The sequence below is a fragment of the Rosa chinensis genome, chromosome 5, assembly GCF_002994745.2.
Source record: "Rosa chinensis cultivar Old Blush chromosome 5, RchiOBHm-V2, whole genome shotgun sequence".
NCBI classification, from domain to species: Eukaryota; Viridiplantae; Streptophyta; class Magnoliopsida; order Rosales; family Rosaceae; genus Rosa; species Rosa chinensis.
The window spans coordinates 67,968,892-67,992,412 of record NC_037092.1 but is presented as its reverse complement, the minus strand read 5'-3'; the positions used below and the strand labels follow the sequence as shown (position 1 = coordinate 67,992,412).

The window sequence follows — 23,521 nt, the reverse complement described above, 5'->3', positions numbered from 1 at the left end:
CTGGGCTCAAATTATGTTGGACATGGGCCTGAGTTGCAATGGGTGGACAAGAGCAGCAGGTTTTGGGCTTCCACGAGTTTGGATTTGAATTTGGCATCCGGATGGGTTTTGCAATTGGATTTGGATCTGGGATCCGGGTGGACTTTGGGCTTGGACTGCGACCCATTAATTTTTGTGGGCTGTTTGTTTGTTAGAATGGCTTGAGACTTCTGTGCGTTACTGGTATTGGATTCGAGACCCAAGTCTTTGGTATCTATTTGTGAAAGATCGTTTGCCAATATGGCCATGTTCTAATAACCTTGGCCAGCTTCGATCTTTAGGTGGGAGAGTGCCCTCATTCCGGCTCCAAGTTGGTTTTTGTCAATTTGTGCTTTGGAGTTGCATGCGTAGTCAAAACACAAACTACTCAATTCACTAGACGGCTACAATCCGTAGTGTAAAATCAGCACTGCGTCTCGACGTTGTTGCTCTTGCGTCTTTAAGTTTTTATATTTCATATGTAATTTTCCTTTCATACTGTTTTATTTCCTCATTGATAACTTTTGACATCGTATCGCTGTAGTCTTTCAATTTCAATAAATGACTGATCTCCTTCAATTCAAAAAAAAAAAAAAACAAAACAAAACAAAATTTCAATTCTAATCGATTAGAAATTATATATTAGGAGAATAAGAACCAATATTCCAAGAATATCAACAGATATTTGCACTATCAACTAATATATTCAAACTCTAAATAGAATAATTGTCATTTATTATAATGGACTACATAGAGTAACTAATCTATTGAGGTATGATAGAATCTTATAACCAACATCAAGTTGGGGCATGAATCTTAGGTTGAAAATCCTACACGACCTTTTGCTATTGTTCGAGAGGGTAAAAATGACAAGACTAAGGTTGGAGTTTGGCTACAAACATGCAGTGGTTAGAGTTAAGAGAGCGTCAGTGACGACAATTGTAGTGGTAGACCCTATGGTGGAGTAGTTGTCAATGGTGGTCAGTGGTACCTTCTATACCTTAGTTGTGGCGTTGTACATCAATAATGGATTTTAGATTCAACTTGGGCGTTGCATCGTACTACCATTGATCTGGTATTTTCACTTATGTGGTTTACTAATGATGATGGCAAGACATTGTCTTCAGCATAGGGGATAGGTGGATGGCGCTCTATTGGAGAGGTGTCATGGCCGTGGCTACAACAAATTGCGGGAAGTTGCATATCTCTTTAGGGTTTGTCATATTTTTATCAGACTTTGGGCTAATTTTGTCCTTTTTTATATTTATCTTTATTTTGGAGGAATTTCTTTTTTTATATGGAAGGAGTTTGTAGTTTCTCAAGTTTAAGATATATAAAAATAAAAATATAAAAAAAATAAAAATATAAAACTCCTTAGCACACCCCATCCTTACATATGTCAGTGAGAATCAAACACATGACCTTTACACTGTTGGAATTATAACTTACCAACATGTCACAGCTCACATAACTCAGGTTTGAGATATGTTGCCAAGAGTACATGCATCTCCTATACTTTGTTGATTATTCAATGGGTGATGTAGTTAGTTTTGGATAGTTGAATTACTTACATAATGGCTCATCTGCTAGCCCTACTAAGGTGGGTCGTTATGTATCATTTCACTGATCTAATGAATGAGTTTACACGATTCTAAATATCATCTGTTTACTCTTAAAATGAGTAGAATATAAAAAAAAAATTAAAGGGGGAGGATGTCAGGGCTATACCTCTTTAATAGTAACTTTATCTTTAAAATGGGTCCCATAATTTGTCTGAAAGTTTTTAACAATAGTTCCTGACAAATGGGCCACTCCGAAGTTCGGTGCATTATCTTTTAAAAAAATCAAAACAGTACATGAACTTGTAATCTCGACCGAAAATATGTACATGCCGTTACATTCACCGTTAGTTAATGTGATTTTGATCAAATTTGTAAGGGCAAATCTGTGAGCCCCAGAAAATTTATCCAGCTTAAATTGAGATCGTTCGACAAGTTATTTATTTACGATCTTAGTAATTGTCAAAGTGCTCGAGAATATTTTCAGAAATTTTTGTATAGTGAAATCTTCTATTTGAGGATTGGATAATAAAGTACACGACACGACGAGTTCGTGGGAATTTTTGGGGAATTTTCCGGACACTCGAAGTATTTATAATGAATTTCTGAAGTTTGGAAATTATGGAATTTTATTTAAATAAAAAGAAAATTTCTGCTGTGCGATCGTGGCCTTCCATTTGACCACCGCTTCATCCTAGCCATTGAAATAGATTGAACTCAGGGTTATAAATGCCCTTGATTAGATCAACGATCAAGATCACGTTCAGAGGCTTCGAGGCCTCTCAACTCAAAACCGAGAGCTAGCAACCCGATTCCCTAATCCGACCGGCACTCCACCGTCAGGCCGCCTTCGGCTGGAGCACGAGAACCATCTTCTTCGCTCGTCATCGCCGTCACGCAGGTGACCTCAAATCGTCCATACACCAGACGAGGAAGAAGAACCGATGGTGAGAAGGCCCGACTGTTCCTACGGATTTCTGCAAATTCTGGCGACCGATTGCGCTATATGTGGTATGAAAATCGTTAATCTCGTTATGCTCTCCAAGTCTATGTAATTAGTTTTTCAATTTGATCAAGTTTTGACAAATTGATTTCTGGGTTGCTCCGGTTCCGGCATTGTTCTTCGACGTCTGTAGCTTTTCCGACTCGTCTGGGCCTCGTTTCTTACTCGATTGCAAGTCTAGGCGAGATATTTTGAAGCTTTCTGGGTTGTAGCACGAGAAATCATCAATTCATCACCAACCCAGTTTCGGTAGCAAGCTTTGGAAAACGAAGTTTCTGTTACAACACCAGAAACTAGCAAAGGTAAACTAGAGAAGCAAACCTAGAATTGTGCGGTTTGATTTCGTGTGCAGAATGGGCTGTTTGTGTCTTGGTATGAATTGATTGAATTGTGGTGCTGTGGTTGAAATTGAAATGGACCGGTTATGGGTTTGACATTGTTAAAGTTGTTTTATTCTAGGTGTTTGGATTTTATGCTTGAATTGAGAACTCAGTTTGGGATGATCAATGTATCTATTTTGGTATTGCAATTGTGGACTTGTTTACCGGTTAGAAAAGAAGTGAATAACTTGCACGAAAAGTAAAGAATTGATTATGGGTGTGAATGAGGGAAAAGATGTCAAGTTATGGCTCTGGGTGTCCTTAGTAATTTGGACACGCCCTGTGTGAAAGGGTAATAAGTCAAGAAGTAAAAATAACATATTGGGTGGCCTTAGTAAATTTCGGGTACACCTAATATGTTTGAAATTAAGTCGTTGCTTGATTTACTTCGATGTAATGGTAATTGATCGATATCGTAGCTTTAATTAATTGTTCGGTAATTCGAGTTAATTATCGAGCCTGCCTCGATCGGCCAAACGTTGGTCAAACAATGGTCAAAGTTGGTCAATCCTGGTTAAACCAGGAAAGGTCAGTCAAACCTTGGTCAACTCCTGGTCAAATCAGGAAAAGTTGGTTTGGACGATTTATTAATCGTTGAAATTTCATATAATTGCTTAATGAGATATTAACCGTCAAAATGTCGGAATCTAGGACTTTAGTTACCCAAGGAACAGAAGGTTCGTGACTCTCGGAGTACGTGAGAGAAAGCATCAGAATCCAGGTAGGGATTCAGGACTCTCCTCGGTTAGTTGTTTTCTTATATATTGTGTTAAAATGATGCATGTTTGGTGGTATGCTTTGGTTATGTTAAAAATGCAATGCCTACTAACCAAATCGTGAGAAATGTGATGGCTTGAGAGCGAAAGGGGCACTGACTTCCTTGGGTTCGATTCCATAAACCTCCGGAGGATTAGCTATACCAGTCGTCCAAGTATCTGCAATCACGGACTCGGTACGTATGTGTAGCTAGGTAGCGGACACTCTCACTACACTTACCTGGTGATAAATTAATTTGAGGTAAGGTCGTGTAGTGGGTCTATGAGACCGGCCATCAGGTAATACTTGGATTTGGCGCCGTATTTATTTAAGCATCATGCATCGGTTTTCAAATTGAAAAACATTAAAGTTTGTCGTTCCTTTAAATATTTGGTTTAAATATGTTTTCATACTGGGCAGCCCAAATATTTGTTTATTGGCTGTAATTCTAGTTGAGGTAGAGTTCCTGTAGAGCAGCGAGGACGAAAGCTCAACCTTACAACAGTATGGATGTAGGTACTGTGCACTGGTGATGGGACAATGGCGGACAGAGCTGGGTGTGCAGAACAAGTTTGGTAAACCGTCTTCTAGACTTTATTCTATTATATCTTTCTCGAACTTTATATCTCAGAACTGGAGTGAAACTATTCTTGTGTCAAACCTAGTTAAAGTCTTATTCCTTGAATTTTGTACCTCCTGAGTAAGCATTCATTTCAAGTCTAGACAAACAAATTAAACTGAGCGATTCAAGGATTTTCACCTCAAAAATATTGGTAGCTTCCGCTGTGTTTTGTGAAAAGTTTTTCAAACAAAATGCCTAGCGGTCCTCTAGAATGTAAACTGAGCGTTCAGTTTATGTTTTAGAGACTCGCGGCACTGTGACGTGCTTAAGCTGGTGAGGTGCAGCTTGGGGCGTTACAAAATCCTTCTCTTCAATGATCGATAAAAAAAAAAAAAAAGGAGAAGGAAGAGAAGAAAATCAGATTTGATCTCCAAATCAAACTTGATATCGAGTAGGGAGAGAGGAAGAAGAAGGAGGAGGAGAAGAAAATTAGATTTGGGTGTCCAAATCAAACCTTGATATCGGGGAGGGAGGGAGGGAGGAAGAAGAAGAAGAAGGAGAAGAATGAAGAATAATAAGGAGGAGGAGAACAAAATCAGATTTGGGTGTGCGAATTAGAGAGAGAGATAGATAGAGGTGAAAATACCAAATTACCATTTGAAAAATGAATAATTGCATAAGGTTAATGGTGTTATTAACGCTATGTACTAAAAGTGGGTCGGGTTTTGAAAGTAATGTACTGTTTTGGTTTTTTTTAAAAAGAAAATGTACCGAATTTCGGGGACTGTTGTTAAAAATTTTCCTAATTTGCCACATCATGAGTTAACAGAATATGATAGGAGCATTTTAATGCAACGTTTTGAATGTTATTTCTTCATATCTACTTAGTTATTTCCTTAATTAAATCGAATTTTAATAAAAGTTTCTATTTTTAGGTACCATGGAGCAAATAGAGCAGAAATGAAAACGTTGGAAATGACTAAGGCAAGGCGCAAGGGCTGAAAAAATAAGAAATTAAGTTTCCCTGGTCCAGCCAGGAAATCCTGATTCAACTAGGAAATCTTGGTCAGAATAGGAAATTTTGTTAAAACAAGACTCCTGAGTCAAGTAGGAAACATGTTAAGAGAAATAAAGAAAAATGGTGAAAAATGCAGAGTCCTGTTGGACTAAGAAACCTACTCCTGCCAAGAAAATGAATCCTAATGACACAAAGAGTCCTAGTTAAACTAGGAAAGCAAAAGAAGATTTTGGAAGGTTCAAGAACATTTCATGTGAAAAGTCCTCGTTGGACTTGGAGTCCTGATGACAATAGGATACCTGAGTGGACTAGGAGAGCCCAAGAACAAGCTCAAAACGTACTCTACAAAGGTGATATGGATTTAGAGTCATTTTTGACAAGAAAAGATGGTTAAAAATCAAATTTAGCCGAATTTCAAGTATATATCTGGATAATGACATCTCAATTAAATCCTAAATGCATCTAGACATGATTGTGACCAAAGGGAGACTTCTACAAATAATGAAGGAAGGGATTACAACATGCAGAAAGGTTGAAAACAGGTGCAGATACATTCCTTGAAGTCCACATTTCATTCTTGGCTGAAATTGAGGAGATAAATCAGAAAATAATCATGTAATTAATGCAAAAATAATCTCCCTTAAATCAATGTGTTAAATTGGAGGCTTCTCATTGGTTGGATGACATAGCAAAGCTGATGTGGAATTATCTGATTGGCTAATACTATGTGGATCAATTAGATAATTCCTAGAAATTAAAAGAAAGATCCAGAAGCCCGAGATGTCTACTATATATAGATGCACCCTGCAAGCCTCATTCACCAATTCTTTCATTCTTTTCACACACTGAAAATCCTCTCCATTCTCTAGTCTTCTAGTTCTGCGTCTTCAAGCAAGGAGGAAAAGAAGCCATGCAATACATCAAGATCCTAGCCGCCATTCACCCTTGTGTCGTCCCTAGAAGGTTGTTTGCTTTGAAGGATCTTCAAGTTCTTCGTCTCAAGGCTTTGTTATTCATCTTTCAAGGTGTATTTCATACTTTCTTTTGTTTTCCTTTGTTTGATTCGTAGAGTTATGAATTCTAGTTAACATGACGTTAAGGGCAAAGTTTAAAGTCCGTCTCTATATTTTGAAATAAAGTTGTGAATTCTATATGTTGATTTCTATGTTGCTTATGTGAGATTGCTTAATTGATTTTGGATTATAGAAAACTTTTATATGTTTATGTTCTTTGGTGTCCAACTTAGGATATATGCATGTAATTTGAGCTAGATTTAGGTAAACAATTCACCTACTAGTTTTGTGAACCTAAATCATAAGTAGTAAAGGCTTTGGACAAAAGTCGAAATCAATTAAGGAGGATTGCAAATAGATGAACTTTTTCATACTAGGTTGTGCACTTTGGTTGACATCCTTTCTTTGTTCTTCATGCATTAAATGTGTTCTTCATTAGCTAGCTTTCTAGACTATGATTGCATGTTCAATAGGATTGATTTAAGTGCTTTCACTTAGATCAGTTATTCAAGGAAAGTAAAATATGGGAAATCATTTGCTTACTAATGTTTCACATGGTCAACTTCTTTCTCATGACATAGATAATCAACTATAAGAATTGTAATTAGATTTCATTCATATGGATGTGGTTTTGATCTTTGTTCCTTGCGTTCCACCCTTGTATATGTGTTTTTACATTTTCTTTATTTTATTTATTTTAATTTAATAATCCTAAACACCCCCCCCCCTTTATTTACATTAACTTGTATATATCTTTATTCTTTGTTTTATTTTTGTAAATAATATTTTATACTTATATTAATTTTTTGTTTCTTTATGCAATTACATGTATACCCTCAATCCCGGGCTAGAACGATCCCTACTTATTCTATACTGACAACTACATTTTGCAGGGTTAAATTGCGCGCTTGTTTTTAGCGTATGAGAACATTTAATTGAACTGAGATTTGACTGATTAGACCTATTGGGTGGAAATTGAGAGGCCAGAGGTTTTTGAATGAAATTAAAATGTGAAGAACTGAAATGATTTTTGATGAAAAGTATAGGGAGTAAACATATATATATATATATATATATATATATATATATATATATATATTCCAGCTTCCTAAGAGCTTTATACATTTTCCCTCTAAACCTTATCTCCCTCTCTCTAGAAATTTCGGCAAATTATAACTTTTGATCTGTAAGTTCGATTTAAAATCCGTGAAAAAGCTACAGATTAGTCTTGCTATTCTTGGAGGTTTGAGTTAGATCCAATAGTTATTTTTAGAATACTCGTATTAAGAGACTCAGTTTACAATTGATATTTTGGGTGGAAATTCATATTGACGAGGTGAGTGGGTTGTGTAATAAAATGGTCGAAAAACATGATTTTAGCTATTTTTAAGTGAAGCATGTCTATTGTGAAATATTTTTGGTTGTTGGTGGCGAAAAATTCCGAAGAAGATTTTGACTCACCAATGAATGCGAACTGGAGCGGGAACTAACTGAGAATGATCGAGAAACTTCATTTGAGCGTTGAATCAGAAGTTTGACCGTCGGCTTGAAGAAGAGGAGGGTATCTGCAAAAAACCCTGTAATGCCTAAGTCAGTATATTTCTTAGTTGAGTGGAGTAAAACAAGTCAAAATGGGATGTTTTACCTAGCTGGCGAGTCCCCTATTTATAGGTGGATGCTTACTTGGTCGGCAAGGTGTAATTATTATCGCATTTATGGCCATCATGATTATCACACTTATGGCTTTCATGATTGTCGCATTTACTGCTGTAATTATCACCGTAATTATGGATGTAATCATTATCTCATTTACGGCAATCATCATTACCGTACTAATGGTTGCAATCAGTATTGCATTCATGACTATCCTCAATTTTACACTTATGATTGCAACTATTTCTATATTTGTAGCTGCAATGATTATCGTATTCATAGCCATAATCATAACGGTATTTATAGCCGTATTCATAGCAAGTTATTTTGTCATAATTGCATGTCTAAAATGGTTGACTACTCCTACAGAGGTTTATATTTATTATGTGCTGGATCTATTGTTTGACTAGTCATGGAACATGTGAACTTCTACATGGGTTATGCTAAGGAACTAGTATTTCGCACGGTTGTATAAGGCTAGAGAAGGCCATTAGAGTGGCCGTGGTGAAACTTGATTGAAGGATAACCATATTATGATGGGAAGATACGATGTGATGAATTGATATGAATTATTGTGTATAGGATATACTACTAGTTAACTTGTGTAAAATGATACGGCTTTACTAGCAGATTACATGATCTACTCATTGAGCGCATGGTTTTTTATGCGCCCCGTATTTGATTTACCCTTTTACTGTGTATAAGTGAATTATTATACGTTTTACTGTCCTTGGTTTCAGTTTTTATCATTTAGGGGGGTGATAGAAGTTGACTTTTTATAGGATAACAATTTGAGAAAATTTTCTTCACAAAAGTGGTAGGGAATGTTAAACCGAGTCTGTGAACATATGGTACGCTTAAATCGGAGTTCATATATGAAAGTTATAGCTAAAATACTAGAGTTACTGTTCATCATAAATTTGATATATATATGTGTGTGTGGAAAGTTACCACAGTAGGTTTCCATTTCTGGAAAGCCACTCGGTAACTCTCTCTCTCTCCTCCCCTGAGTTCTCTCTCTCCTTCCTTCGGCCCTCTTCCTTCTCTCTTTCAATTCACTATACCACAAAGTTAATCAGACGACAGTTCATTAACTGTCGTTTGAAGGAAAAATTTGCTGTTGTCTAGTAGCCTGTCGTCTGATTGACCTCATTCAGACGACAGTTAAAAACCATTGTTTGTTCAAAATTCACACAACATGTATAGCTAAGTATGTGTCGTCTGAATATTTCCAAATTAAAATAATTAGGTTTAACTATTGTCTATTACAAACTCACACGACAGTTTGTTTATTAACTGTTGAGAAAAGTTATATTACACCAATAGTTTTAGGAAAACTGTGTTGTGTGTGATGAATCTCAGACAACAGCAACACAACTATCTGATGTTTGAAATGAATATCACACCACACTATTGGAATGACTCTGTTGTTTGAAATGAATCTCCAACAAGCGTCAGTATTGTTTTTGTTGTGTGTTATGCAATTGAAACAACAGAAGATTTAGGAATCTATCGTCTGATAGGAACTCAGACAACAGTTAGTAATTTGTTTGTGTTGTAGGATTTGCATAAGGTATAACAGTCCACTGATGGGATATGTCGTCTAATAGGAACTCAGACCACAATTCTTATTATATTTAGTTGTGGTTTATGAATCTCAGTCAACATGTTATTGTTATATCTGTTGTCTGATTTCAATATCAGACGACAGTAACTTTATTGTATATGTTACCAGAATGGAGATCACACAACGTCAATTTGTTATTTCTGTTGTCTGAAATGAAGTTCAGACAACATGTATTATTTGTTGTTTCTAGATGTGATATGTAAGTGGACCTCAGACAATGGTTTTGTGAACCCTTTTGTTGTGTGATACCTTTGGCAACTACAGTCATCTTTGCACAATTGTTGCAAATATGAATGTTCAATCATATCCCAAACAAATCCAAAATAAAACATTTTCATATATCAATTACATCTATTTCTTACATTGTCAATCCAAAACATTTCCAAAAGTACATAGTTATATCCAGATACGATCAAATCCAGCAATCCTAACCAAAAACCTCAATCTAGCAAGTAATAATATTTTCTATCTTGTAAAATCAAGGTTACCAAAATACGTCACCAACCACTAACTAGATGCAATACTACTGCTTACATATATGTTTTAACAACAAATTTTGCCTACTCGTTTCCGACTTCATTAATGTGTTGCTGGGTATATGCTGCTTTCCCTCTTTTCTCCCACTGAAACAAATTAATTTGCTCTTAGTGTTCAGAAAACCATCCAATAACTCAGAACCACAAACTTATATACGGCATCCAATACATACAGCAAGCCTGCTAGGATGAATAGTCTTTAATAACAAATTAAGAATAGAACTATGAGACAAAAGCTTCAGAATCATAAAGGAAGCATATTCAAGCAGTATTGTTTTACCTTGAAAAGGCATTCAGTGTTATTCCCATGTTGTACTTATAACTTCTTGGCTTCAAGAGCAAGTTCAAGGTCTTCAGACAAACCAAAAGCTGGTTGTGGATGACTGAACACATGAGAAATGGAAAGAGGGTATCATATGAATCTTTGCAGCTGCTTCCAGATCTTTGCTGTGTGGAGCTTTTCAGTTAACTTTGCTTTGTTTCAAAGCTGCTTCCATGTTTCTGGTGCTACCATTCTGTCAAGAATGCTCAATTACTGAGTACAACTAAAAGAAAAATTAAGACACATCAACTCTTGTTTTCAGGACTTGGCAGATATATTATTGCTTATTAAGTCATGGGGAGGAAGTGTTTGAAGCTGAAATGTACCTAATTTCCAGACGTAGCTTGTCATGAACTAAAAAAATGCACATATGTAGCACTCATCAAATGCATCAGACTATCTCATACCAAATGTACATAAAGATTAACTCTGAAAGTTAAAAACCATTACAACATCAATTTCATGCTATAATATTTGAGCTCAAAACATCAATAACCAAGAGATCAAGTACCATATCTAAGAACTAAATACATGAAAAGAAATTCCAAAAATAAACCTTAAAAACCACACAAAACAACCGAGGTTGTAATCGATCAGAAAAAAAAAAAAAAAAAAACAACAATAATGACAATAAAAAGTGTTCAGCAATGAAGGAGACACATTCCCAATACAGCTAATAACTCAACTTTAATTAATGTATATCATCATTCTCCACGTACTCATCATAAATCATTTGCAGACAAACAAAATGAAATGTTGAGACATTTTATATCCAAGTAGACTCATTATTACCCTGAAGTTCTGGGATGATTTAAAACTCCGAACACCTCATTGTGATGCTTCCACCAGTTTTTGAAAGCAAATAAGTAGTAGTCAGCAAAAGCTAAATATACAATATAAAGGCCATAGTTACATCAGTTACTCCTACTGGAATGCAGCCAGGCCATTCAGGTCAGACATATCCAACAATGCTTACCTGTTGCAGTTCAACTCAGTTTATTTTCTCAGATGCTAGAGTTTACTATGGTGGTCCAAGCGAAACTAAGAAACCTATTGAAGAAAAAGCACACTATACTGGCCTGACCAAACCTAAATCTAGCTAAATTGATCCATTGGTTGCTCTATGTGACAACTTCATATGAAACCAACATTTCGTGATAATATACTAAAGACGGCCATATTTTAACAATGGTCCCATATGATATGATAATAATTGCAAATTTTAGTTCATCCAAACCACTAACAATTGAATACCAATCCTCTATAAATAAGAGGTGAATTTTAGAATTATTCTCCAAGATTTTTTGCATGGAGATCAAGAAAACAGTAATTGTAAACATACGTGCATAAATTGTTATTTATACATTTGAGCACTCTAATTATGCTTTTGGCATCCTACATCTCTTTTGGCATGCTCATGTCACTTTCCATATCTGATGTCTAGGCCAAATTTTAACAAAATAAAAGAGAGAAAGAAAATAATAATAATAATAATAATAATGATGATGATGATGATGATGATGATGCTCAAGATTTAAAAGAACATGAAATACCTCTTCCTTCTTGCCTTTGCCTCTGGTGAAAAACTTGTATCCACTAAAGATAAGTACACCCCATCCAGTCAAAGAGACAATTACAAACTGCAAAAGTACAGAATCCAGTGAAAAATAACTTCAAAATTTCATGTATCCAGTAATTTCTCGTATATATTAATGGTTCCAAGAACAATCAATACCCATATTCATGTTCTTCCTGTCCCCAAGTTCTTCCTCTCTCTCGAATCAGTCGTCTCCTTCAATTTCATATTGGAATGAAGATATGATATTCTTCTTTGCAGCACCTAGTACTAGTTTGTATCTGGACAGCCAATCCAAATGCTTGTTGGATAGTGATCTGCGTTGCATGTACAGTAGACACAAAGAATTGGTGAACAGGTTGATTAATAACCATGAAATTGAAAACTTTAAGAACTCAACTTTTATTCGTGTTCCTTGGGAATTCTGATGTTTCAAATACTAGTTACTTTCAAATCAGCATTTCATTTGCACTTTTCAAATATAGCAAACTAAATTAATACTGAAACTCAAATGTATAAATCTTAGCAATGTAGAAATTGAATTAATATATGGTATACCATGAAGCACTCCATCCAAGCCTTCATCAGCTACCAGTTCGTATATAAGAAGGTTACAATGTGGAGCAGTGTAATATCCATTAAGAGTCACAATGTTCCGGTGCTTTATATCCCCCATTGCTTCAATTTCCCTCTCAAATCTTCGATCTCTATCTGCACTTCCTCTGTTCAATCTTTTCACAGCAAAGGCCATGGTGTCATCCTGTGTAAGTATATAAATTGTCCCATACTCTCCAGAGCCAATGATGTCCTCGTTGCATAACTTCAATGTCTTCTTTAAGAACACATTTGATTTGAGTAATTGGATTACTGGTGCCCTGAACAAAACCATTTTGCCCCCGTAAATAGACATTACAATAACCCTTCTTTACAATACAAAGCTTACAACTATCAACTGATGCAATTTAGAGTGAACCTTAATAATTTCCATCATTTACTAAAACCATAATCAAATTCTTAGCATCCAAATCAATTTATAAACAACTCCACAATTGCATATCAATTTTATGTCAATGTTCCGGGACAACCAAACTAACATGCCACTGGGAATGATTCCCAATTATAATCATAAGACATAATTGAATGATCACAGTCCAATACAATTCTACTATAGTTGATATTGATTTCCAAAAATCAACTAACCATATATAGCAAAAGGCTAGCTATAAATGTAGAAACCAATTCTCAACAACTCTACTACTTGCGGATCAAATCAAATGAAATTCTAGAACTTTTCATTTTTTTCTTTGAGAATCTATGAAACATAATCCATAGTGATGACAGGAAAAAAATAATAGAAAATATGCAATTGGGAAACCAAAATTAGTTAAATGGGAATGGGAAAGGAAATATCTGTGAGCCCCGGAAAAATTTATTGAGATAAGATGAGATCGTTTGGAATAATTTTGATGATCTAGGAAATTATTAAGGTCTTCGGTAATAATTATTGGGATTTTTCACGAGGTGGAATCTTCAAAGTTTGGAGTCTATAATAAAGTACGCGACGTTACGAGTATGTGAGAATTTTCGGGGAATTTTTCCGACACCGGAGCTATTTATTATGAATTTCCGAAGTCTGTGAATTATGGAAATTCATCTTATTTAAAAGGGAAATGTTTTGGCACGATCTGAGCCGTTGAACCATTCACCGCTTCATCTGAACCATCCAAAATCATTTAAGGGAAAGTATATAATAGAGGAGACACTTGATGGACGCACTAGATTGTTCCAGAAACGAACAGAAGTATCGACCCATTTCTCCAGCTCGAGACCCGCGACGGTGACCCAACCGGAACTCCCCCGTACGGCAACGACATGACGGCGCACCGGTCATGTTCGACGCGTCTTGTCTTTATGGTTCTGCCTATGGTCACAGATCGTCCATGCATGGAGCGAGGAGAGAGAACGAAAGCCCGAAAGCTTCGAGTTTTCCGGCAGAGTTTCTGCAATTTCCGGCGAGCGTCGGCGATGCATGAGGTATGGATTTTGGTCCTCCCGTCATGCTCTACGTCTTGCTGAGTTTAGTTTTGGATTTGATTGAGTTTTGATCGACTGGCTCTTTTGGGTGTTATCGGGTTCGATGGAGCTACTGGCGACGGTGGCTTTTTCGGTTTCCTGGGTTCAACTGCGACGTCCTGGAGCCCGACTTGACACTTGGATGAAGCTTGGGTCACCGAGCAGATCGAACTGATGAAGTTGGATTATGATCCGGTTCTGTCAATTGTTTGTCAAAGGTAATCCAAGTTCTTGGAATGGTACTGTCCTTTTCGAGATTCTTGTCAAAAGTTTGGGTGGATTTCGGTTAAGAGTTTATTCTTGTTTTTGGAGGTTGCTGAAGTTAGAACTGGTTATATGGTTGCTGGGAATTGATCTCCCTGATTATATGTTTGATTCTATCAAATTGTCTTTGTATTGAAAAAGAAAGGAATTATGGGTCAGTTGGGTTATGTTTGGAAATTTGGAGGATCATGACAATGTTTGAAACTCTAGTTGTTCATTTTGATGCTCACTGTAAGTCGTGTTGTGAGAAAGCCAAGTTTCGTTCTTGGGTAATAATGGTAAAATGCAGAGAAGAAGGTTATCGGGTGCCCTTAGTAAATTTCAATGCACCTAATATAATTGGTCAATGCAGTCAAACTTAGTCGAAGTTTGGTCAATGTGGTCAATCCTGGTCAAACCAGGAAAAGTTGGTTTGATGATTTGTTGATTGTCGAGACTCTAAATATTGTGAGATATTGACGAGCAATATGTTGGAATCTAGGACTCCAGTTACCCGAGGAACGGAAGGTTCGTGATTCTCGGAGTATGTGAAGTAAAGCATCGGAATCCAGGTAGGGGATTCGGGACTCTCCTCGATTAGCGGTTTATTTATATTACGCTTTTTGTTTAAATGATGCATGTTAAGTCTGTGGTTTGGTTATGTTAAAATGCAATGCGTACTAACCAAACCGTGAGAGATGTGATGGCTTGAGAGCGAAAGGTGGCTCTGACTTCCTTGGGTTCTATCCCCAAAACCTCCGGAGGGTTAGTTACACCAGTCGGACGGTGCGCGATTGCAATGACGACCCGATCCGTGTGTGTAGCTAGGTAGCGGACGCTCTCGCTACGCTTACCTGGTGATAAATTAATTTGAGGTAAGGTTGTGTAGTGGGTCTATGGGACCGGCCATCAGGTAATATTTGGTGCGCACGTATTGATTTGAGTAACATGCATCGATTTTCAAGAGAGTATTTTTTATTTTAAAGTTTGTCGTCCTTTTAATGACATGGTTTTGAGTATGTTTTTATACTGTGGCCACAAAGCAATATTACATTGTTTTCAAACCTAGTCGAGATGATTTCCCAATGAGCAGCGAGGACGAAAGCTCACCCCTACAATAGTGTGGATGCAGGTACTGTGCACTGGTGACAGGATTAACGGACGGAGCAGGGTGCGCGGAGATAGCTTCGGTGAATGGTAGTGACTGAATTCAGGTTCCATGTCTAGTCTTGAACTCTATCTCTTGAGAGTCGTTAATTTGAAACTTGTTATTCCTTTTCGTCTTGTACCGGAGTGTACCAATTCTTATTTACCCTAGTAGTGATCTAGAAGCGCTTTAGACGAATAAGTTCGATACTTGATTTTAAAAAGTTTTCACCTCAAAAAGTAATTCAACGTTTCCGCTACGCTATTTACGAAAAGCCACTTAACTAAATTGCCTTGCGGGTTTTTAGGATGTAAACTGAACATTAAGTTTATGTCTTAGAGACACGCGGCACTGTGACGTGCTCAAGCTGATGAGGTGCAATTTGGGGCGTTACAATAGCAGAGAGCAACGATTACCAGGAACCAAAAAAATTAGTTGTTTGTTCAAGATACCTGCAAAATATAGAAGAAAAAACCCTATCAAATTGGGGATCATAACTGAAAACAAAGGCAAAAAAAGGGAAAACCATATATACCAGAGCATCATTCCATCATCAGTCTTCGAAAAACAACGAAATCATCCCCAATCTCACTGCTATCAGGCTTCAAATTGAAGGCCTGCTCTAAAGCCCAGTTGATTCTGCCAGTCTGCCTCCTATACCAACAATGCAACCTGCCTCATCTCTTGTTGCTTCTTTAGGACTTCAACCCAACCAAAAATTGTCATTTCCAGAATTCATTTCTTTACTCAAATCATGAAGCATAACTGAAAATACCAAATTTCTTTCTCCAAATTTTCTTGACAACCATACAAGCAAGTAAAATTGCAACAAGAACTATCACACTACGCCCATATTAAGCAAACCCAAAATCATCCAACCAAAATCCATATCTAGTACATTGAGAGTTGAGCAGAGAGAAAGACATAAAATAGAGAGCTACCTGATAAGCAACACGAAGACAAAAGCCCTCAGAAACTGAATTGGAAGCGAAAGTCGAAGACAAAGGTCCTGAATCAACGAATCCGAATTAAAAATGAACTCAAATTTCCATAAATTTACATAACAAGGATCTGAATCAGAGCAAAGGATTGGTTACTTGGAAGAGTGTGCAAGTCTTTCGATGCGTCGTCGAACGGTAAGTCTTCCAAATCCAGAGCACCGTTGAACTAGTGGTGGTTTTTACTGTTTCTGTCTCCGTGAAGAGGCGAGGAGGTCGGCGCAATGGTAAGTCTTCCGAATCCATAGCATCGCCGAACTGGTAGAACTTTAATGAGCGATCGAACGAGAGAGCTACGTCAGTAGCAGGAATGAGCAATCCGGTGACGACGTCTCACCTTGTCTGTCTGAGCTCGTCCACAGCTTTCTCGAGGAACAAGAATAGTCTTCGGATTCGTGGTCGAGGGATGACGACAATTATGACTGAGATCTGAGCCTTAAGTCATCGAATGAGAATGAGGTTGCAGGGGTTGACCTAAGCAAGGCTGAGTGAGAGTCAGAGGTTTGTGCGGGAATGGAAGTAGGGCTGAGTGCGAGGGAGGTTTGTTCGGGAATGGAAAGAGGCTGGAGCTAAAGGTTTGTACGAGATTGTCCTAATTTTTTAGCCAAGATTTTTTTTTTTGGGCTTTTCAGACAACAGATGTTGTTGTTGCTGTTGTCTGGGTTTTTGCAATTTCATTACATCCCATCTTTATGACCATGTGTTGGATAAGAAGAGAACAAATGACCGGTTTAACAAATCAATGTGTTGTCTGATAAGTGTCGTGTGATTCACTTATTTTAGTAGTGATTAGCTGCCAATCCGCCACTAAAGGGCTAGCACCCGGTGGCAGTTGACTCATCTCCTCCTATCCTAGATGCCTGGGGTGGCGGCTTGCGACGATTTGGCCGAAGAAGAGGGGAATCAAGCCCGTAATTTTACTGTCGCAGATTTCGGTCAACGCAGATTTCTCAAAAACCTGGCCACCTCCGGCGACAAAACCAAGCTTTTTAGAAGCACCTTGAACCACCCTTCATGCTCTCCATGTTTCATAACCCAGATCGAAGTGTGGAGGAAGAAATCATAATTGAAAATTTTCACTGTACTTCGGGTTGCTTAATTGTTCGGCTACTTAGAGGTATTTTCTAACTTTGCCACAGTTGAGAAAGTTGTTAGAAATGTTGAGACGATATTGTGCATGAAATTTGGTAGCCATTGGTGGTGGTGGCCGGCGGCTCATGAGCCCTACGCGCCAGCACTTTGGGTGGCGCGTGAAGGTGCGTAGGGCAGGGTTTTGGTCCCTATTTTTAGCCTGTTAAATCCTATATTTATTGTAGAGCTTGAATATGTGAATTTAGTAAAGATTGGAGAAGTTTTGAATCGATTATGAATTTCTGAAAATTTAGAATTTCGATTATCAAGTTACAAGAATCCGACCGTCGGATTTCTCTCGAAGTTGCCTAGAAATTATAAATCGGCAAATTGACATTATTAGTGTAGATGGATAGAATCCGATGTGGAGTGACGGAGTTGGGTTTGAAGAAGACCTTTAGAATTTTGATTTCTAATTATCATAAATTTAAATTCCCGTCCTGTAATTATATTTTTACGAGTGCTATTGGTACAGGATGAGAGGAGTCTCCGTACGAAGAGAATATTGATCGACGACAGGATTAGCCGAATACTGTGAGTGGACTTTTATTTTAAGAAATGATGCATGCATTTATTTTATCAAGTTAATGCTTTACTAATTGGCATGAAATTTATCGAGCATATTATTTTAATTTCGGATTATCTCATTATTTATTTGGTTAATGCTTCTAGCATGATTTCGATTTTTAAATTTTCTATGCTTGATTTGGATAACATGGTTATTGTTTGTTTGTTTTTTTTGACAAATGATTTTCCGAGGTAATTTCTGGAAATTAAGTTAATTCATTTTGTCGACTTGAATTTCTTATGATTTATTTTTCGAAATGGGATTTCGAAGGAAGAATAATTAGGATTTATAATTTAATTTTACGAATTGTTACCTGTTTGAAATTCATTTGACGTGTGGGACACGTCGTTGCTTTATTCGGAATTATTACGAGATTTTCCGAGTACGGTTAGGAATCGTACTCGTATTTTCTTTTGTGATATTTTTGGGGAACCTTTATAGATTTACTGGTTTTCGATTTTTATCTTCCACCATACTCAGGTTACTATATTTTCTTGTTCTCCTCCTCACGTGAGTTGCAGTCGAGGGTCCTCCTCACTTACTTTGTGTTTGTGGGTCGAAGTTGAGGATAGGGCCTGAGAGGCCCGACCCGAGCTTGGGAGCCTCTTTACAGTATGGTGATGTTCACCTTCCCTATATTAATTGTTTATTTAACCAGCGGGGCTAGATTTTTTTTCTTTCTTACGTTCTTTTCGAAGTTAAGAAACAAGTTTTCTAAATCTTGCATGCATCGGAAATTTATTTTTCCAAAGTTCCATTGTGGGAAAGTATATAACTCTTTCCTTTTTCCTTTTGTTATAATTGTTAACTTTTTTGTCCACTCACGCTAACGTTTTTAAATGTTTTCCATAGTGCCCAGTTCACAGCGTTACTGCTCGACGCATTAGAAGTGAGCCATAGTGACCGCATCTGCTTCTGATATCTCATTCTGTAGATTACCTGTTTAACCTACTAAACTCTATTTCAATTTCTGTTTTTAGATTGCTCTGATTACAATGGGAATTGTGACCCAGACTTGTAGTAATTATAACTAGGGTTCATGACCTAACTATTATTGTTTCTTGTATTTAATTGTGGAGCTTCTGTTGAACTTTAAGTATTTGACGTATTATTTTTATTTTTTGATTGTGAGGTGGTTTGGAATATGGGAGCAGGGTGGCTCCAGGAGTTTGTGGTTCGGTTATTAGAAGTGAAATTAGTTTCTCACAGGTTCTTGGGTTGCCTACTTTTAGGGGAGGTTATGTCAAAATTTTTGGTAAAATCTCCTTTAAAAGTGGGTCTCGCAGGGCTACCTCGGATTTCAAGGTGAAATTTGGGGTCGGCCCTGTCAGTTTGCTCAGTCACCTATCACTAATACCTTTTGCAGAGAAGTACTTAATTAAATTTTGACGAGCCGAAGTGGGTTGGCCGAGCTTAGAATGAAGAGCATAGAAGGAAGAGCTTTATTTCATTTTACTTTGTAACACTCATACCTTGAATTTGGGATTAGGTGCTTAAAATCCACTGACACGGGTCCAGGGAGTGTCAAGCAAAAAGACTTGGGAAGAACCCGATCTCCCCAGCCTCCGACCACCCTCCATTATGATCTAATCGAACATGTCAACCACTATATCCGACAACCACTGGCCGCTACGTACTGCGATATGCCCTTTGCCCCCATCCTCTCTCTTTGTCTTGAAATTTTGAGCCAAGATGGTCCATAGGAGCCTCATTAGCTTGCCCCAAAGACCCAAAGGCCAATTTTTGTCCCGCGACAACATTATTGGACGCACTGTCGAACGAGAGAACAATTTTTTTTCTGAAACCCTAGCTCTCACTAGACTTTTCTTTCTGTTTTCTCACCTGTGTATTTTGTGTGTCTTGTTAATTTAGAAAGAGAAGACTTATTTAGATCGATAGCAATCTGAATTGTTAACCATATCTCCAACATTTGGTTAGAAATTTAAGTTTGTGTATAATTTACGCAATCATCCCTTTCTAGATTAATTCTCCCATGACAAAGTGGAAATGCCCTTTGCGGGGTAGACTCAAAATAAACAATGATGGTGCTTCTAGAGTGGCTAATGGTGAAGAAGGTATTGGTGTGATGATCAAAGATGATTTGGGCATGGGTATTGCAGCCATTGCTAGACATTTTCTACACACACTCAGCTATTAATATAGAGGTTGAGGCGTGTAGAGCTGGTCTTCTTCTGGGTATACACCAAGGTTGGACGGAAGTAGACATTGGGAGGTACTTTGCCCTTCTAATCGTTGCACTAAAGAATGAGGACAAAAAATTCTCGGATGTAAGTTGCGTTTTTTATGATTGTAAGGAGTACTTAACTGTTTTTCAATCTGTGGAAATTCGACATATTTGCCGTGAAGCAAATGGTGTTGCACATGCATAAGCTTGTACCTTGCTAGTTTATCTTTTATTGATGATGTTTTGTTAGATAGGATTTTTGCTATTATTCAAAATGTACTCTACGAGAACTATTGTCACTGTTCTACTGTAACTCGGGATTAAGGTTTTATGTCCCCACCCTCTCCCCAGGGTGGGAGCCACATAGGGGCCTAGTGGTTCCCATGACCCATTAGAGTTTAGGTACAAATATATATTTTGCTTCAACATGGTGTAACAAATCTACTTTGGTGTAGTGGTTGTTTGATTGAGTCAATAATAGCATGAGTATGGGTTCAATGCTCCTTATTGTAAGCTCCAGGGGTCCTTTTTTTTTCTCTTTTTTTTCTTTTCTTTTTTTCTTTTTCTTTCTGAAAAATGTATGTAACTATATGTTACATATGTAGTTAATTATAAATTATGTAGGGTCAGGATCAATGGACACAATATTTGACACATTTTTTGACACTTCATTTGAGTCCTCAGATATAAAGACATTTAATGGTCATGATTAATTATGGCAAATGACTTGGCATAAAATTTATTCTTAACAAAAAATAAAATAAAATAACGTAAAACTTTTGTAAAAACAAAAATAAAATAAAAGGTTTAACAAAAAATGATTAAGAACTGATAATACAGTCAAAAAGAACAAAGAAAAAAAGAAGCAAGAACAACATAACACGATCTTAGATTCTTGTTAAGTGAAAGATTGATAGACCAATTGTTCAATACATCAAAAAAAAATAAAGAATAACCCAGAAACATTCATGGAGGAATCATTGAACATAAAGCCAAGAAAACCACAATAAGTAGAGAGGGAGAAAGAAGATGATTGATCACTACAATTTTGATTCTCAGTTATAGGTTAGAGAACAATTAGAAAACCATATCCATCAAAATTATGGTTGTAGGTTTCTCTTTATTGCATGATTCAGGTTTTGAAATTGGGGTTAATTGTTTTTAGACTTTGTGAATTGTAAATAGTCAGAGAACACATACACACAGATATAAACACACATCTAGGAGAAGATCAACAAACCAATTTTGTAATGGAACGATTAAAATTTCTTGTACCAAAATATGGATTGTCAAAAGAATTCTTATAAAAAAGAAAAAATTGTGAAGAACTTGTGTTCGCAATATTTAGGAAATTCTCATTTGTTTCATCTTTATTACTTTGCCAAAGAATGGAAAATGGCATTCTTATTCATAAAATGAGTTTTTGCTCTTTTGATCTTTTTTTTTTTTAACGTGTTTTTTTGTTTTCTAATATCTTGTTAGACTTATTATTTTATTTTAGAAAAGAATTTTTAACAAAATTTATGTTTTTGTTGGGAGGAAATTTAATACCATGTCATTTTCCATAACTAATCTTGACCATTGAATGTGTTAATATCTAAGGGTTAACATAACGTGTAAAAAATTGTGTCAAATAGTGTGTCCATTGATCCTGACCCAATTATGTATGTAGTGCTGTTGTTCTACTTTTGAATTATAAAAGTTGATATATATAGTTATTGGTTTAAACAATTTACAAGATGTATATCACTTTAGTTATTATTTTTATTTTTAATTAAGTTTTGATATTTCGTGAGTGCCCCCATCTTAAATCAAAATCTGGTTTTGCCACCGCCACTGCCACTGCCACTGCCCCTCCCTCTCTAATTTAATATTAATATAATATATGAAATTAAGCATAGGGTTGAAGCCTGCCAACTAGGCTGGATTCCCTTTAAAAAAAATTAAAAATTAATTCTCTAGTAGCTTCAACCCCACTAACCACCAATAATCCAAATAGACACGGGCTAATTTTTTGAGATGATTATCCATTTTTGTTATAAATGGCATTAATTTTGATCAAGACTAGTACCATAATTCTCCCTAACCCAAAACAGGGTGATGAAAAGTTGCTTTCAGCCTAAATTAATATATAGCTTTCGTTGAGCTTGTATTTTAGTTGAGCACATTTAAGCCTCCCAGAGTATCATCAGAGCGATTTAACAAGACTTTGCCATCAAACATGTGCAATGGTTGCTGAGCATTAAAGAATTTCACGTTATTAAACCCAACAAAATACATTGAATTGTCCATAAAAGTAGCTAGGCAAAAAAAAAAAAAAAAAAAAAAGAAAATAAAGGGCTTGTCTTTTTTTTATTTTTAAAAATGATAAAAAGATTTCATTCCTACCACAATGAAAATAAAGGGCTCGTTAATTTGGTTAGTACACTGAAAAAAGTTGGTTGTTTTCCAACTTAGTGTGGGAAATAAAATACGAAAGTACCATAGACATGGGCATTGTCTTGAGCCTTCTTGACTCACACATGTCACTACCACTAGTTATTATTACTATTATTTTTTTAGTAGAAACAATAATTTTGTTTCGCCCCACCTTTTTTTATGAGATAAATAAAATTTGAACATATGACCTCTACAGTCTCACAGCTCACCAGTAATTTAGCGCTTGTTATATAAAGATTAATATAACAAATGAAGTAGTGAACAACGCTTGTCTATTTATGTGCTTTTCCAACTTGCAATATGATTACACATCTTTTAGTACTTGCTCATCACTGGGGACCCTTTTTGATCAAGGATTACATCAAGATTTATTGATCCATATGTTTGATGTGGATTGCTCTCTCATGGTTTGAATTTTCTGTTTGTTAAGCATCTCTATCTTTTCCCTTCAATTATTAGAGAAATCATCGCCCTTGAAGTGGTGGTCTAAGACACCTAAGCCACTTTGATACCTTAGAGTTATATCAACTCTCACCAACACAACTGGTGGTGGGAACCATATGAGATAATGCGTGTTTGACTTGTTTAACTTGATGTAAGCTCCCAGGCCCGCCCCCCCCCCCCCCCCCCCCCCCCCCCCCCCCCAAAAAACCATAGCCGCAGAACATGTATGCTTTCAAACAATAAGACTGAAAACGTTTAGGTGCGGCTATT

The 23,521-nt window shown here is 36.7% G+C and overlaps 1 protein-coding gene across 1 annotated transcript in view; it reads right to left on the bottom strand.

The window, feature by feature from the left end:
• Positions 1–9,928: 9,928 nt before the first annotated feature.
• LOC112163902 overlaps positions 9,929–23,521 on the bottom strand; it is a 33,936-nt gene continuing 20,343 nt past the window's right edge. The window contains exons 10-14 of the transcript XR_005800168.1: positions 12,582–12,898; positions 12,183–12,340; positions 12,001–12,087; positions 10,406–10,640; positions 9,929–10,212 (exon numbers count right to left, since the gene is read on the bottom strand). The gene's annotated coding sequence lies outside the window, so the exon portion shown is untranslated. The remainder of the gene's footprint in view (positions 10,213–10,405; positions 10,641–12,000; positions 12,088–12,182; positions 12,341–12,581; positions 12,899–23,521) is intronic.